At 36.8% G+C, this 17,434-nt stretch overlaps 1 long non-coding RNA gene across 1 annotated transcript; it reads left to right on the top strand.

Moving 5' to 3' along the window:
- Positions 1-6,764: 6,764 nt before the first annotated feature.
- Positions 6,765-14,384, top strand: LOC142178456 (uncharacterized). Its single transcript, XR_012706608.1, has 2 exons — positions 6,765-7,246; positions 13,195-14,384. It is a non-coding gene; the product is annotated as an uncharacterized LOC142178456 (long non-coding RNA).
- Positions 14,385-17,434: the final 3,050 nt, after the last annotated feature.

Below are 17,434 nucleotides of genomic sequence, written 5' to 3'. Positions count from 1 at the left end.
GGTAGGAAGAACCTGGATCTGCACACGAAAAACATGTGTAGGAAAGGGCGTGAGTACTCTACAATGGTACCCAGTAAGTACCAAGCCTAACCTCGGTCGAGTAGTGACGAGGTCAGGTCAGGGCCCTACTGATATATAAAAAATAGAGCAAAGCAGAATGAAATATCGCAGTAAAATAAAGACTGAAATTAAACAAGAATAAAATCATAGAAAGGTAAAAGCTCAGTACACAGCGATAACAATAGGGGATCTCCCGAGATACCGTCTCGTAGTCCCAAACGTGATTGTGCAAGGGGATCTCCCAGAATACCGTTTCGTAGTCCCAAAGTAAATATGCAAGACAGGGAGGATCTCTCGGGATACCGTCCTGTAGTCCCAAAGTAAAAATATGCAGTGGATCTCCCGGAATACCATTTTATAGTCCCAAAGTAAATATGTAGGGGGATATCATGGGATACCGTCCCGTAGTTCCAAAGTAAATACGCAGCTCAAACAAATAAATATAACAGTTACAGCAAGCAACCTATAATTTAGACTAAGTACAAGTCAAGAAAAAAACAGGATTTACTAAACATGCTGCAAAGAGTTCAAACATGCAATTAAGACACGTAGGCATGCTATTCTAGGCTAACAGGATAACTACACATGCTTGTATACTCAGATAAGATCAAAACAGGTTGTTACACGGTAATAAAATCAGGTTTTTCCACAAATAGCATGTGTACGCACTCGTCACCTCGCGTACACGGCGCTCACATATTATAACAACACCAAATCCTAAGGGGATTTCCCCCACACAAGGTTAGGCAAGCCACTTACCTAGAACCAAACTCAAATCAATCCGTAACGATGCTCTTTCCATGAATATCTGACTCTGAATGGCCCAAATCTAGCCAAAATCAATTGCATAACATAAATATAACTACAAGGAACCAATCTAGCTACTGAAATCAAAGCTAAAGCAAGAAATGAGAAAATCACCCCAAAAGGTCTCCCCGGGACCACGTCTCGAAATCAGGTAAAAGTCACAAAATATGAACACTCATTCACTCACGAGTTCACTCATCCAAAAATCATCCAAATCCGATGTCAAAATCCCAATCAAAGACCAAAATCTTAGTTCAAGAACTTCTATCATTTTTCCCAAAATTTCTCAACCACATTTCTTAATTAGATGATGAAATCAACCATAGATTAGAGGAATATAACCATAAAGGAGTTAGGAATCATTACCCCAAAGCTTCCTCTGAAAATCCCTCAAACAATCGCCAAATTCCGAGCTCTCAAGTCCAAAAATAAAGAATGAAATCAAACCTTCGCACTTAGGGCTTTTCTGCCAGTAAACTCGCACCTGCGAGCCTTCAACCGCACCTGCGGTACCGCTTTTGCAGCTAAAACTCTACACCTGCGGAGTTTCATTGAACTCCCAGGCTTCGCCCCTGCGCATTACCCTACGCACATGCGGACGCGCTTCTACGCTCGATCGTCCGCTTCTGTGGAACCTTGGACACCTCAGCTTCCTCATCAAATCCGCTTCTGCGATCACCACACTGCATCTGCGGATGTGCAGGTGCGGACCTTATCTCGCATTTGCGCTCACAGGCTCCCATGATCAAAAGTGCATGTGTGCCCTTCTCTCCGCATGTGCGAGTCCGCACCTCCGGTCTCCCCACCGCAGGTGCAAAACACCAGAACCAGCAACATCAGAAATTGCGTAAGTCATCATTTTCATCCTTTAAGCATTCGAAACACACCTGAGGCCCCCGGGACCTCAACCAAACATAACGCCCAATCCTAAAACACCATACAAACTTAGTCGAGCCCTAAAACCATATCAAACAACGCTAAAATCACGAATCATACTCCGATTCAAACTTAAAGAACTCAAAACTTCCAAATTTGACAACCGATGTCGAAACCAATCAAATCATGTCCGATTGACCCCAAATTTTGCACACAGGTCAAATTCAACTCTACGGACCTACTCCAAGTTCCGGAATTGGAATCCGACCCTGATATCCAAAATTCCACTACCGGTCCAAATCTCCAAAAATTCGACTTTCGCCATTTCAAGCCTAAATGAGCTACAGACCTCCAAAATACTACCCAGACACGCCCCTAAGTCCAAAATCACCTAACGGAGCTAACGGAACCGACGTAACTCCATTCTGGAGTTATCTTCACACAGTTCCGGCTACGGTCTAAATATTAAGGCTTAAACCTCTATTTAGGGACTAAGTGTCCCAAAACACTCCAAAAACCAAAACGAACCCTCCCGGCATGTCACAATAGCATAAATAGATATGGGAGAAGTAGTTAATAGGGGGTCGGGGCTATAACTCTCAAAAAGACCGGCTGGGTCGTTACACAAAATATGATGATACATATGAATAAGTGGAACTAGGGTCAAATAATATAGAATTATCCATGTGGCATACTGAGACAATATATGTGATCACTGTGTCTGAAGCAACGGCCTCTGGCATGGAAGTGATAGCATAGAATTGAGCCTGACCGCCACCTGACCGGCCTCCCCCTCTAGGGCGACCTCTAGCTTCTTGAACCCCACCCCGAGCTTGCTGAGCGGGTGGTGAAGTAACTGGTGCATAAGTCATAGCCTGACCCTTCTACTGAACTGGACCTCTCAATAGGCGGGGACAATACCTCCTCACATGTCCAAACTCTCCATATTCATAGCAACTCCGATCCATCAATGGTGGTGGGGACTGAATCGGACCCCGAGAACTAGAATAACTGCTAGAAGAAACCGGCACAAATGAACCTTGAAATGATGGAGCACTAGGAGAGCTCCGAGCTTGGAGGGCATTTAGAGATTATTGAACTGGGCGAGCACTGTATGAACCGTGACTAGTTGATGCACCATGATGAACCAGACAAGCCATCTAAGCGGTCCAGTAATGACGACCCTTGTTGTGGTGGGACTGACCCCTAGAAGAAACACCGCTGAAACCACCCAAACCATGAGGCCGCTTGGCCTCCCTCTCCTCACGCTCCTAGCTACGGACCAGCTCAAGCCGTCGAGAAATATCAACCACCCTGTCGAACCTAGCACCTGATACATTCTCTCAAATAGCCTACGCAACTCCTCCCTGCGGGTCGGTGGCACAAACTTCTCTAGGAAGAGAATGGAGAACCTGTGCCATGAAAGTGGTGCAACATCGGCTGGTCTTCTCTGCTCATAGGCCTCCCACAATCTAAAGGCTTCCCCTGACAACTGAAAGGTAGTAAATGAGACCCCACTAGTCTCCAAAATACCCGCCGTACAAAAACTCAGCTAGCACATATCCAATAAGTCCTGAGCATCCTCTAACTCATCCCACTTAATAATGGAGGCTTGAGCCTCCCGAACCTCTCTAGTCTCTTCTGCTCCTCATCACTCATAATGCGACCCACTTGGGCCTGAGCAACTGCACCCAGCTGGCTGGTAGTTCCCCCGTGTATGAAGTCCCTGCATCACCTGCTCTAGAGTACGGGTGGCGAGAGTCTAAGCACCATCCCCGGCCTGAGAAGTGGCTGGCGCGACTAGAACTGAAACCACCAGAGAAAGGCTAGTGCAAATAGTTAATATGGGCCAGAGCCTCCTGGAGGCCTGGAATCACAATGGGCATAGCCGGTGCCTGAGCTGGTCAAGCCGGCTCAACCACATCTGAAATCTGCTCCCGAGTTGGAGTAACTGGTGGGTCTACAGGTGCTGCTCTAGTTATTGTACGAGCTTCACCTTGACCTCTACTGTGGCCCCGGCCTCTCGTGGCCCTAGCTGGTGGTACTGGTGGTCGTTCGCCCGATCCGGTAGCACGTGCCCTCACCATCTTTGAGAGAATAGAATAATAGAAGTTTAGTTTTCGGAATCAACAGATTCACACAACAAGAATACAAGAATGCGAAGTTTTCCTAAGGGTTCGGTAGCCTCTCGAAGATAAGTACAGACGTCTCCGTACCGATCCGCAAGACTCTACTAAACCTGCTCATGACTCGTGAGACCTATGTAACCTAGTTTCTGATACTAAATTGTCATGACCCAAAATCTCACATGTCGTGATGGCACCTATCACAATACTAGGCAAGCTTATAACTCACAATAACCACACCTCTTTAATTTAAAATATACCGAAATAAGCTTAAATAATAAAATCTCATAATAACTGGAGGAAAACACCGCATCATAATACAAAATTCTCCCGAATTCAGGTGTCACTGAGTACATGAGTATCTATACAATAACATGGTTTGACTGCTGAAACATTGTCTAGGAAGGTGGAACAATATAAATAAAATTAAAAGAAAAAAAAGGAGAGTCAAGGTCTGTGGACGCCAAGGTAGCTACCTCGATAACCTTTGAATTGATAAAGCTCCCAAGCTAGCAACCGTCGTGCCCAGAAGTACCTGGATCTGCACACGAAGTGCAGAGTATAGTATGAGTACAACCGACCAAATGTACTCAATAAGTAACAAGACTAACCTTGGGTTGAAAGCAGTGACAAGCTCAACCAATACAGTCCAAATACATAATTTCAATAATATAGATACGACAGAAAATATGACAATCATATCCCAGAGAAACTCATAATTTGTTGGTACACAGTACAGGTATATAGACATACTCTGAAGTTTAAGAGTTAAGCTCAATACAGATAAAATATGCCAAGTATGACTGATATGAGGAATGTTACATTCAACCACGAGTCCAACCATACAAAATTTTCCAACTTCCGACACCAAATCGTCACTCAAATCTCCAAATCTTACTCTCCAATTAATGATTAAAAAATTCCCCAAATTCCAACTTAAATTCATGATAAATAGGTGAAATAACCAATGGGTAATCAAAATACATGGATAAAAGTGATTAAAATTCACCTACCTTTCAATCTAGGTGAAGACCTCTCCAAAAATCACCTAAGTCCGCACCCCAAAACTCTCAAAATGGGAAGAAGACTCAATCCCTCGATTTTTAAATCTCTGCCTAGCCCTTTTCGCTCCTACGGACTAACCTGCCATACCTGCGGCACCGCTTCTGTGGAAATCACGTAAGCACCAACCAGCCGCACCTGCATTCCAAACTTCGCACCCGCGGGACCGTTTCTGTGGCCTCAGCCTATCCTACCAAAATTCGCATCTATGGAGACCCTGTCGCATCTGCGGGCTTGCAGATGTGAAAAATCCATAGCACCTGCGACCACTGCCCAACAAACGCTGGACCGCACCTGCGACCCCTTAGCCGCTTCTGCAGCTCCACACCTGTGACCTATCCCTAGTAGGTGCAGTTTCACCACACTTGATCACAACAACTCTTCCAAAATTCCAAAATTCAATCTGAATCACCCCTGAGGCCCCCGGGACCCTATCCAAACATACTAACACATCCTAAAACACGATACAAACTTAGTCGAGGCCTCACTTCAAACAACATCAAAAATACAAATCGCACCCCAATTCAAGCCTATTGAAACTAATGAACTTCTAACTTCAATAATCGATGCCGAAGCCTATCAAACCAACTCCAATTGACCTCAAATTCTGCACACAAGTCATAAATTACACAACTGAACTATTTCAAATTCCGAAACCAAAATCCAAGCCCTGTAAATACAAAGTCAACTCCCGGTCAAACGTCTCAACTCTCCAAACTTTGATTCTTCCAACTTTCGCCAATTCAAGCCAAAATTGATTACGAATCTCCAAATCAATACTCAGACACACTCCTAAATCGAAATTACCATGCAGAGCTATCAGAGTCATCAAAACTTTATTTCGGAGTCATTTACACATAAATAACATCTGATCAACTTTTTCAACTTAGGCTTCCAACTTTGGGACTAAGTGTCCCAGTTCATTTCAAAACATCCCCGAAAACAAACCAACTACCCAGGCAAGTCATATAACAATAAGTGAGCATAGAATAATCAATAAATGGAAGAATGGGGCTATAATACTCAAATTCACCGGCCGTATCGTTACAGGTTTAAATTAAAATTAAAAAAAAGGAATGAAGAGAGAGCACTATTCCAAGGGACAAAATTGGAATTCATGCAATTGCATTCCTGATTCCCCCTCCCGCCAGCTAAAAAGCTACAATAAATTGTCTTTAAAGCTTTCGGCCTGACCAAGAAAGTCTTTGAGATATATGACATAATAAGAAAGATTGAAAAAGTGAAAACGATTGCAGTTGTCACTTTACTAGTATTATTTTTAGTGGCGGTGTCCGAACAATTTACGGGTATCTCGATTATTTAACCAATACATGTATTATGTAATTCTATCTATCAAATTTTAGGCATACGAAAAAAATCATCAACTAACTTCGTCCCCAATTTAATTAACGGTATAATGAGAACTTTCAAATTAAATTATTTTTAAATAATACTCCATCCGTCTCATATTATATGTCGTGTTTCTCTTTTACACACCTCTTAAGAAATATTAATTAGGAAAGGGATTAGACTATTTTATTATTATTTATGTCTTAAGATATAATCTTTTTTCATTGAATATTTATTCTATTTATGTGTTATCTCTATTTTCAAGAACAATTATTACTAAGGGTAAAAAAGGAAAAAATCAATCAATTTTGTCTTGAACTTCTAAAATGACAAATAATTTGAGACAACTATTTTTAGTAAGCATGACTATAAATATGAAACGGAGGAAGTAGCAAAATAATATTCTTTTTGGAAAGATTAAAAATAAAAAAAGTGTTCCATGAGTTGGGACGACCGGAAATAATATTTGTTGTCGCTTTACGACTGTTCCTAGCCAATAACTAAGGTAGTTGCATCAAAGTTAGGTGGAGTGGTTATGAGAATTAATATCAAACCGTGTAAAATTGTTTATGCACGCTGTTTATCCTACACGTGGTCTGTCAAAGGAATAAAAAGGTCATTAGATTTCTTTCAACAAAGAGTTGTGCCTTAGCTGGGTAGTAGAGAGAGAGACATGGAATTTGGAATGGACGAATTGAAGTCATTGACATTAAAATCAGCAGAAAATATGGTGGAAAATGCAAAGGAGACACTTAAAAGATCAAGTATAGTGCAAAGTTGGATGCAATCCCCAGTAGCCTTTACCATTTCAATTGGAATGGTGCTGATTTTCTTGTACCTATGTGGTTGCTGCTGCAAAGGCAAAAAAAGAAATGTGAAAATGGTGAATAAAGCTCCAGGTCGTAGGCATAATACAAGGATATCAAGGCACTACAGATAAAAATTTACTCTCGACATTTACCACGGTAAAGTGATATGTATTGTTATATAAGTTTTTAATTATACGTTAAATTATTTGATTTGATATAAACACTCCGTGTGGATAAGTGTTTATATGCTTTTGAGAACATTCCTAAATCTTATTTCCGCAATCTCAATTCCAAGAAAAATTAATTTTGATATCCTGAAATTTTCTCAAAGTATTTTGATTGAGCTTAATGTTTTTTTCCTTGTGGTTATTAGCCTGTTTGGCTAAGCTTCTAAAATTAGTTTATTTTGAGATTTTTTTTTTTTAAAGTATTTTTTTCATAAGTACTTTTGGCAAGAAGCAGTTTGTGTTTGGCTAATTAATTTGAAAAACACTTATGAGCGGTAATTGGTGTTTGGCCAAGCCTTTAAAACTGCTTCTAAGTATATTTTTCTCAAAAGTGCTTTTTAAAAAAGTGTGTTTAGAGATAAATTATTTTTTTCTGTTTCTCCAAAATCGCTTCTGCTTCTACTCAAAAATTCTTTTTTCCTTCTAAAAGTTTTACCAAACACTTCAACGTTGAAAAAAAAAATAACACTTTAAAAAAAGTACTTTTTGGGGTTGGAAAAGCTTTGACCAAACAGGCTACATGTAGCATAAGCCATATCATGTATATTTGATTTTGGTAAGAGTATGGCATCTCATGAGGCGATTTGGCTAAGAGAACATACGTAGTGTATGTTACGTCGTGCAATTAGTTTTGTGATTGTGTAGAACATTAAAGAGTTGCGCACAATTTTAGCTATGGCGTTTCTAATTGGATGAGATTATTAAGACACTTAGGAGTTGTTGTGTTGGCGAGTGAAGGGGAAAATATAATCCAAAGATTGTTTATGCGCTGATTAAAAATAAAAGAATTGTTATGCACTGAGTAATAATGAATGGATTGTATACATAAATAACTTATTTTAAATGGATATCTTTTCCTTTAAGTAATTTAATTTTCACATTGCTTATACACATATTAAAGAAACTCATAAAAAATAAAATATCTTGTATGATTGTACAAGTAAAATGTCTTCATTTTCAAAAGATTAGACATTTAAAATTTCTTAAAAAATCAAACTACATATTTTACCTTTTTAAAAGTAAATAACTTTTAAGCTTTATCAGTAATATAATTTAAAATATTGCTCTTTCATGGATAAATACAAAAATACTTTTTAAATAGCAAAATCATAAAAGTATGATAATTTAAGATATATTGAACTAAGGCATGGAGACCAATAGCCAGTTATTTAATTTTAGCTATTTATTTTTCAAAGAAATGTTCAAGTGATTTTCACTCTCATATTGTTCTCAATTAGTATATATACAATATTATAACTTCTTATTTGAGGTACTCTCAATTTTCATAGTTCTTTAGATAAATAGAGCCTTTTTATTTATTAAAGAATTTTGAGGATCCCTAAGTAGGGAATTTGACATATCGTTTGCATAAGAACTGTTAGGGAGTCTTGAACCGTTGCCGGAAGCGAAAGCCACACAAAATTAAGGTCCACATATGAGCCTAACGATATTTTTCAAGTACACCTACTAAGACCGAACATTGGACGAGTCCCAAAAAACCTTTTAAAACATTTGATCAATTAAACGTCGGTGCGAGATGGGTCCCAGAGTTCCATTAGCTGGTCAAAGTTCGGATATAGACGAGGGGAAGTCAGTATATTGAAAGGAAAATTAACAGCAATGCCCATTGCCCATGCGGTAAAAAGTAAATTTTAAAAAATATTACGTACTACAATTTATATTTATTAATTAGGAAAAGATATTTACAAAAAATCAAGTGTGTACGTTGTATAGTTTTGGGGTATACAATTCATTTATTTTATACTTTAATAATATATGACAAGGTAATTTAGTTATTGTTATTATTGTATACTTTCAGAATATATAAGTATGTTACCCTTAAGATATACAACAACAATAACAAACTCAGTATAATCCACAAATAGAGTCTTAGGAGGATAATGTATACGCAGATCTTTCCCTATTCTTCAAGAAATTAGAGAGGTTGTTTCAGAAATACCATGGAGATATACAACATACACAAAATTATATTGTATAACTTTTTAATGAGCAAATTTCATCAATGGGTACGAGCGGGAAAATTTTTACCTACATGGAGGTAGTCCTTATCCCGTTTGAAATGCAAGAGACAATAAATATAATGTGTTGTCGTAGTTCATTTGAGCCAAGGCCGAAGGGTGTGTTTTGGATATCATTGTATATATAGGAATTTTTAAAAATAACTATTGCTTAGTGTCTATTAACTTTCTATAACTATAATATACATAATTACTTTCTATAGCAACTATTCAGTTGTTACGGTAGTGTACTCGCTGTATTTGTGTTGTTGTATTCATGAATAAAGCAGTAAAAGTGCCTAAAAATCAGAGCAGTCTAGCTGTATGCGCATGTATTCACATGTATTTGCACCATGTATTCATGAATACAGCAGCAAAAAGCGCCTAAAATCAGGGCAGTCTAGCTGTACGCGCATGTATTCACATGTATTCGCGCTGCTGTATTCATGAATACAACAGCAAAAAGCGCCTAAAATCAGGGCAGTCCAGCTGTACACGCATGTATTCACATGTATTTGCACCATGTATTCATGAATATAAGTAACGACAATCACCTTAAAAATAGGTATGTCCAGTTGTCTAATAACGGAAATAATATCAATTAGTGTGATATACTCCTAATATAACTCAACAAAATCAATTCTATCATGCCTCATTATCAACCCAATTAATTAAAATAATTTTTCAATTGTATATATAACTTTTGTATTTAGTGTGTTTCAATATTTTTTTTATTGTTACATTCATTAGATTCAATGTTTGTATTTATTGTATTTGCTATTTTATATACAGTGTATTCATATGTATTTATATTAACAGTATTTTAGTTATTCTTAATATATGTTATTACCGCTGTATTCAGTAAATTTTATTGGTTGTATTCATTGTATTTCAATTTATATTCAGTGTATTTTACTGTATTCCATTGTATTTTAAAATTAAATGTATTCACTATTTATATTCTATTCTATTTTAATATTTGTATACAGTGTATTTCAATATTTATATCATGTATTCATTCATATTGTATGGCTATGCATGAATACATGTGTATTCAGCTATATTAAAAAAATACAGACCTTCAAAATATATAAATACGGGCAAAAAAATATTTATATAAAAATACAATGTGTTTGAGTAAATTTATACATAATACAATGTATTTGTATCATTGTATGTGACTAAATGGCAAAGAAGAGAAGAAAGTTCGCTGGAGACGGCGCTTTCTGGCCAAGACTCCTTGTATCGCTTCACTACCTCTTCCATTATAATTTACAACTCTTCTAATTCGACCGTTTCTTCCTCTTTTCTCTTTTACTTACCGCACTAAGAATCCCTCTTTCTCTTCAATCTCTCTGTTGTTCAAGGTATTTTTGCTTCCTTTTTTTTTTATCATAGGCTTACTTTTGTGTTTCTGATTTTGAGATTTTGAGGCCTTCTTTCATGATTTATTTCTCTTTCGTGTATCTATGATTCGGCCTATAATGCTCGAAAAGAGAGAGAGAAAGAAAGAAGAAATATTCTGAGAGAGAATGCGTGTTAATTGAAAGAAAGAGAGAGGAAAAATATAAATAGCGTATTTCATGTCTTATTTCATGACTCAATGGTAGTATATACCATAAATACTTATTTTATTATAAAATATAAAAGGTAGCTATAGAAAATAATATTTTAAAATAATTTTAATTTATAATAAATAGGGTGTATAACTTTAGTATGGGAAGTAAAATTTTTCCTTGTATATACTCAACAATTGCAAACTATAGTAAGTTCAAAAGTTTGTTTATTTGCTAGTGTAACGTTCTCAGAGTTATGTAATTAATTTTAATTTAAATTCTAAGAGTTACGTAATTAGGCTGTTCAAGAATAATGACATAATTAGATATTTTTTATTTTAAAATAGAAGTTATAAAATTTAAATTAACTTTATTTAATATATGAAAAAATATATATGTATATGAGAAATATTAAATTCTATTTATTTATTAATATCAATTACCAAGTTATAATTAAATATATACTAATAAAACTTACCAGCACTCGGTGGTTAAGTCATAAATTAAGGCGAGAATGTGTTAATTTACTATGATTTAATGATAAAAGTATATATAAGAATATGTGTCATGTTTTCATTGAGTTAGTGTAACCATGGAGTGCGAGTAAATTTTTGCTATTATAACCTCTACACTAGATTTAAACTGTCCCATTATCATTGCCAAAGATTTTGGATTCTAGAAAATACAAATAGAGGATTATTGTACCAGAAAAAATTATACTTACCTCTGACCGGGGTAAAATCGGAGAATATGGCCAAAACGGATTGGGATCTATTAGATCGCCAAGCTCTTGGTACGATTTGGTTGACGCTAACACGAAATGTGGCGTTTAACATCATTAACGAGAAGACCACTGCAAGCCTGATGAGGGCGTTATCAAATATAATGACCCGACCGGTCGTTTTGAGAGTTGTAGCCCCATTCCCCCATTTACTGCTCATTTTTTACTTTATAGCTATTATGTGACTTGCCGGGATAGTCGGTTTGGATCCGGTGAGATTTTAAAATAAATTGAGACACTTAGTCTCCAAAATGAAAACTTAAGTTAAAAGTTTGACCGGATGTTGACTTATGTGTAAACGACCCCAGAATAGAATTTTGATGATTCCAATAGCTCCGTATGATGATTTTGGACTTAGGAGCGTATCCGAAAAAGTATTTAGAGGTCCGTAGTTAAATTAGGCTTGAAATTGCTAAAATAGAAATTTAAGTTTGGAAGTTTGACCGGGGAGTTGATCTTTTGATATCGGGGTCGTAATGCGATTTTGGGAGTTGGAACAGCTCCGTTATGTCATTTGGGACTTGCCTGCAAAATTTGACGTCATTTCGGGTAGATATGTTTCGACGCGAGTTTTAGAAGTTGGAAGATTTGAAAGTTCATGAGTTCGATTCATGGTGCGATTCGTAGTTTCGACATTATTTGAAGTGATTTGAGATCCCGAACGAGTCCGTGTTAGGTTATGGAACTTATTGGTGTGTTTAGACGGGGCCTCGGGTATGATTCAGATGGGCTACGGGCCACTTCGTCAGGTTTTGGAAATGTTGATTCTGTCATCTGATTTCCTTCATCGCATTCGCATTCATGTATCCGCATTCGCGTAGTGTAATTTTGGAAGATGAAATATTTCCTCTTCGCGTTCGCATTCTTCGTTCTGCGTTCACATAGGTGTATAATTCCTCTCTTCGCGTTTGCGTACTGCTTCACGCGTTCGCGTAGCTTAGTCGTTGGGCCATCAGATTTTTCTCTCCGCGTTCGCGAGCATGCTGTCGCGTTTGCGTAGCACGTTTTGGCAGCCTTCATTTTTTTCTTCTTCGCGATTGCGAGTGAAGTTCCGCAATCGCGATGCATTAATATCTGAGCAGAATATATAGTACTCTATTCTGAAGGTTACCCATTTTTAACATTTTTGGAGTTCTACAGCTCGGATTTGAGCGATTCTTTGTGGGTGATTTCAAGCAAATCATGTGGGTAAGTATTATTCACCTAGAATTTATTATATTCCATGATTCTATCTTTATTTTTATCATTAAATTAGTGTTTTGAGTTTTGGGAAAATGGGGATTTTGAAGAAAACGTTCAAATGTAAAATGATGATTTGAGGGATGAAATAGTATCGGAATGTGATAATTTTAATATGGTTGAACTCATATCGGGATGGGTGTTTGGATTTTGTAAAAATGCGATCGGGTTCCGAGAGGCGGGCACCGCGTTTACGTTTTAATGCAAAATTTTAAGTTGACGTTTTATTATCTAGAATTATTTTTGATGAATTTTAATGAAGTTATACAATCAATTTGGATAGATTTGAGCTGTCCGGAGGTCAATTCAAGCAAGAAGGCTATTTTGGAATATCGGTCTAACTTCAAAAAGGACTTATCTTGCCTAACCTCGAGTGGAAAAAATACCCATTTAGGCATTGAGTCTTATGTGGAAATTGTGTGATTGGAAACAATGTACCCGAGGTGACGAGTACGTACTTGGTTTATATGTGTAATTTATAACGGTTGAAATTCGTAGACGCCCTTATGTATTAAATTGAAAATTGTTGGAACATAGTAAAAACCTTGAATTGTTATGCCTCATTCCTTGTCTGTCGAGTTTATATTTTATATGATAATTTGGTGTGACTGTCACTCGGATTCCTTATCTGCAAATAATTATTAAATACGTTTAAAATGATGCATTAATATATATATATATTTATTAAAAATTTGTTTTAAAGTAGGCATTGTTCTATGCTGAGTTACTCTTCCATCTCTGTTGTTGTTTTGAGATTTATATACGTTGTGTGGAGCCTTGGGCTATTTGTTGAGAAATGTATTAATTTTGTTATATCTTTGGAATTGGTTGTGGCCTATGGGCAAATTGTGATGTGAATTATTGTATTGTGTTGTCGTGATCATATTTAGTGTTAAATTGTGAAATATTTTTTTTAGTTGAGTTGTTCACTCCTGAATATTTTTGTTAAGATTTTGTACATATTATAGTCGAGCCATAAGCTCCTTATTGTGATTGAGCACTTGATGTGCAATTTATGATATTGTGTGATATTGGTACGTGATATTGTTGAGAGGTTTGTCCGGGTGTTTGAAGGAGGTTTCTGTCGTGCTATTGTTACTATTGATATATGCACATGCAGCGTGACAAGGCAGGCTATATATGTGGGTTTGCGCATGTGGCAAGACAAGGTGGGAATATTATTATGCGCGTGTGGCGAGACAAGGAGGACATTTACTTTATTATTGCGCACGTGGCGAGACAAAGTGGGTTATGTCGGGGATTGATTTGTGATGACTTGTGATGGCCTGGGGGCATTATTGTTTAAATGTTTTATGATTTGGGACTAAGAGGCAGTACCTCGGGAGTGCCCTTTTGTTGATATTTCTCTGTGGCTGCACTTGCCTTTGGTTATTTTGGTTTTTTGTAATATATAAATTCATGCGTTCTCCGTGATGTATTATTTGAATTAATATTAAGTGATTTGTACTTCTAGTTTGTACTTGTTCTTACTGATGGAGTTGTTTTAAATAAAAAAAATTACTATTATGTTTTAATTTAATAAGTTTTATATCCAAATCAGTAGTTTATCTTATGCTTTATTTTAATTGAAATGTCATTTTCTTCACTCAAACTAATTCAAAAATAAGCTCATTTCTTTGTTGAATTCTTACTTTGTTTAAAAATTGTAACCTTGCTTTATTGAAAATAAATTAATAGTTCAGATTTTATGTATTGATATATTTGGTACGAGAGTTGTCTGCGGTTGTGATAGATATATGGACACGAAGTGCCGTAAGAATATAAAAGGAGACTAAGACCCGTATTTTATGATTTTTATATAAGGATTATTTATTTGAAGAAATATATTCGGAGGGTATTTATTCGAAGGAATTATATGTGAAAGATTTATATTTGAAGGACTTGTTTAATTGGTTGTACTTGTATTTCTTATTCGTGTGAGTAATAATTATGGTGTTCTTGCTGTTTATATCACTAGTTGGTTATTGTTGCTATCACTGCTATTAGTTCCCTATTATTTTTGTATGCTATATTGCACAGATTATTTGACTAGTGAGTGTCTTGATTGTACCTCGTCACTACTCCACCGAGGTTAGTCTTGATACTTACTGGGTACCGACTGTGGTGTACTCATACTATACTTCTGCACTTTTTTGTGCAGAGCCGGGTAAATTGGAGTTAGTTGATCGCTAACTAGCGGTACATATCTTGCTTTGGAGACTCAAGGCAAACTTGTTGCTAAGTTCAGAGGCTTCAGAGTCACCTTCTGATATTATTCTTGCACTGTTTTATCTCTACTTCAAAATAGTTTTATTTATAGGCTTTTTAGTAACTCAATAGAGCTTATGACTTATACTATCGGTTTTGGGATTGTAAGTATTGTATAGAGATTTCTGCTTCGCATTTGTCAGTCGTTAATAAATATTGTTATTACTTCAGTAAATGTTAGGCTTACCTAGTTCCTAAGACTAGATGTCATCACGACATCATACGGAGGGAGATTTGGGTCGTGACAAAATATGTACGAAAAGTCAACTGCTTCAAGTAAAGTCTATTTGATGCGTAGATTGTTCAACTTAAATATGGAAAAAGGTGAATCTGTCATGGAACATATATATGAGTTTAATATAATATTAACTCATTTGTGTTCTGTTAATATAACATTTGATGACGATGTCAGGGCAGTGATTCAACTATCATCTCTACCGGAGATTTGTTCTGCAACGATAACTGCAGTTAGCAGTTCATCGGGAAGTACCAAACTCAAATTGAATGATATTAGAAACTTGGTTATAAGCGAAGATATTCGTCGAAGAGAATCAAGTGATTCCCCAAGATATGCTTTTAATACCGAGAGCAGGGGGAGAAGCAATCAAAGAGGATAAAGTATGGTCGTGGAAGATCAAAGTCAAGGAGGGCAATCCAAAAATCACAAAGACATTACGTGTTGGAATTGCGATAAAGAGGGTCATTATAGTAGTCAATATAGAGAATCAAAAAAGAAGAAGGAAGAAAATTCAGCAAATGTAATTATTGAACAAGTCGATGATGCACTAATATGTTGTGCAGATAGTCCAGTTGAATCTTGAATTCTGGACTCAGGTGCATCCTTTCACTTTATATCATGCAAAGAATTATTGCACAATTATATTGCTGGAAAATTCGAGAAGGTTTATCTAGCAGACGGCGAACCTCTGAATATTGCAGGGAAAAGTGAAGTTCATATAAAGACTTCACAAGGCACGCTATGGAAATTGCATAATGTCTGGCATGTCAAGGAAAATCTGATATCTATGGGTCAGATTAATAGTATACAACAACATTCGGTAACAGATCGTGGAAGATAACCAAAGAAAATTTGGTAGCGGCATGGGGCTTCAAGAAAGGAACACTGTATGCAACTGCAATACAGAGAGATACTATAGCAATAATTGATCATGGTCCTGATACAACATTGTGGCACCGGAGGCTCAGGCATATGAGTGAGAAGGAAATGAAGTTGTTGGCATCCAAAGAAGAGCTGCCAAACCTAAAGCATGTTGAATTAGGTTTGTGCGAAGATTGCATTTACGGGAAACAAAAGAGAGTTAGTTTCAAAGGCGGGAAGGATGCCAAAGAAAGAGAAGCTGGAATTAGTGCATACGGATGTGTAGCGACCAAGTCATGTAACCTTTCTAGTAGGCTCATGCTATTATGTCACCTTCATTTATGATTCCACAAGAAAGGTATGAGTTTATTTTCTGAAAAATAAATCTGATGTGTATGTTACCTTTAAAAGATGGAAAACTGAAGTTAAAAATCAGACAAACCTAAAATTTAAATGTCTGAAGTCTGACAATGGAGAAAAATATGATAGTCAAGAGTTCAAAGCATTTTGCTCGGAGAATGGGATCAGAATGATCAAGACAATTCCTGGAACACCGGAACAAAATGGCGTTGCTGAGAGGATGAACAGAACCCTGAATGAATGAGCCAGAAGTATAAGAATACATTCTGGATTGCCGAAGTATTTTTGGGCCGGGGCTGTTAACACGGAAGCTTACCTCATAAACATAGGACCCTCTGTACCGCTGAATTTTGAAATTCCTGAGGAGATATGGACAGGAAAGGAGGTAACTCTCTCACATCTAAAAGTTTTTAGTTGTGTTGCTTATGTGCATGTAAACTCTAATGATAAAGATAAGGTTGATCCTAAAGCTAAGAAATATTTCTTTATTGGCTATGGTGATGATAATTTTAGTTATCGATTTTGGGATGATCAGAATAAAAAGATCCTAAGACACAGGAATATCACATTTAATGAAAATGTAATGTACAAAGACAATGTTGAAGTAGAACCAACCAGCACCATCAAACATACATCTGAAACAGTTGTGTTAGAAGAAATCTCAGAAAATGAAGTGGCTAGAGAGATTACAACTGATTCTGAAATTAAAGATGTAGAACCAGAAGCCAAATTAGGATCAGAACCAGAACCGGAACCAGAGATAGAATCAGATGCAGAACCAAATCTGGAGTCAGGA

Source organism: Nicotiana tabacum, chromosome 24, assembly GCF_000715075.1.
Source record: "Nicotiana tabacum cultivar K326 chromosome 24, ASM71507v2, whole genome shotgun sequence".
Classification (NCBI taxonomy): Eukaryota; Viridiplantae; Streptophyta; class Magnoliopsida; order Solanales; family Solanaceae; genus Nicotiana; species Nicotiana tabacum.
The sequence above is the reverse complement of the archived record's forward strand: the minus strand, read 5'-3'. Positions and strand labels throughout refer to the sequence as shown.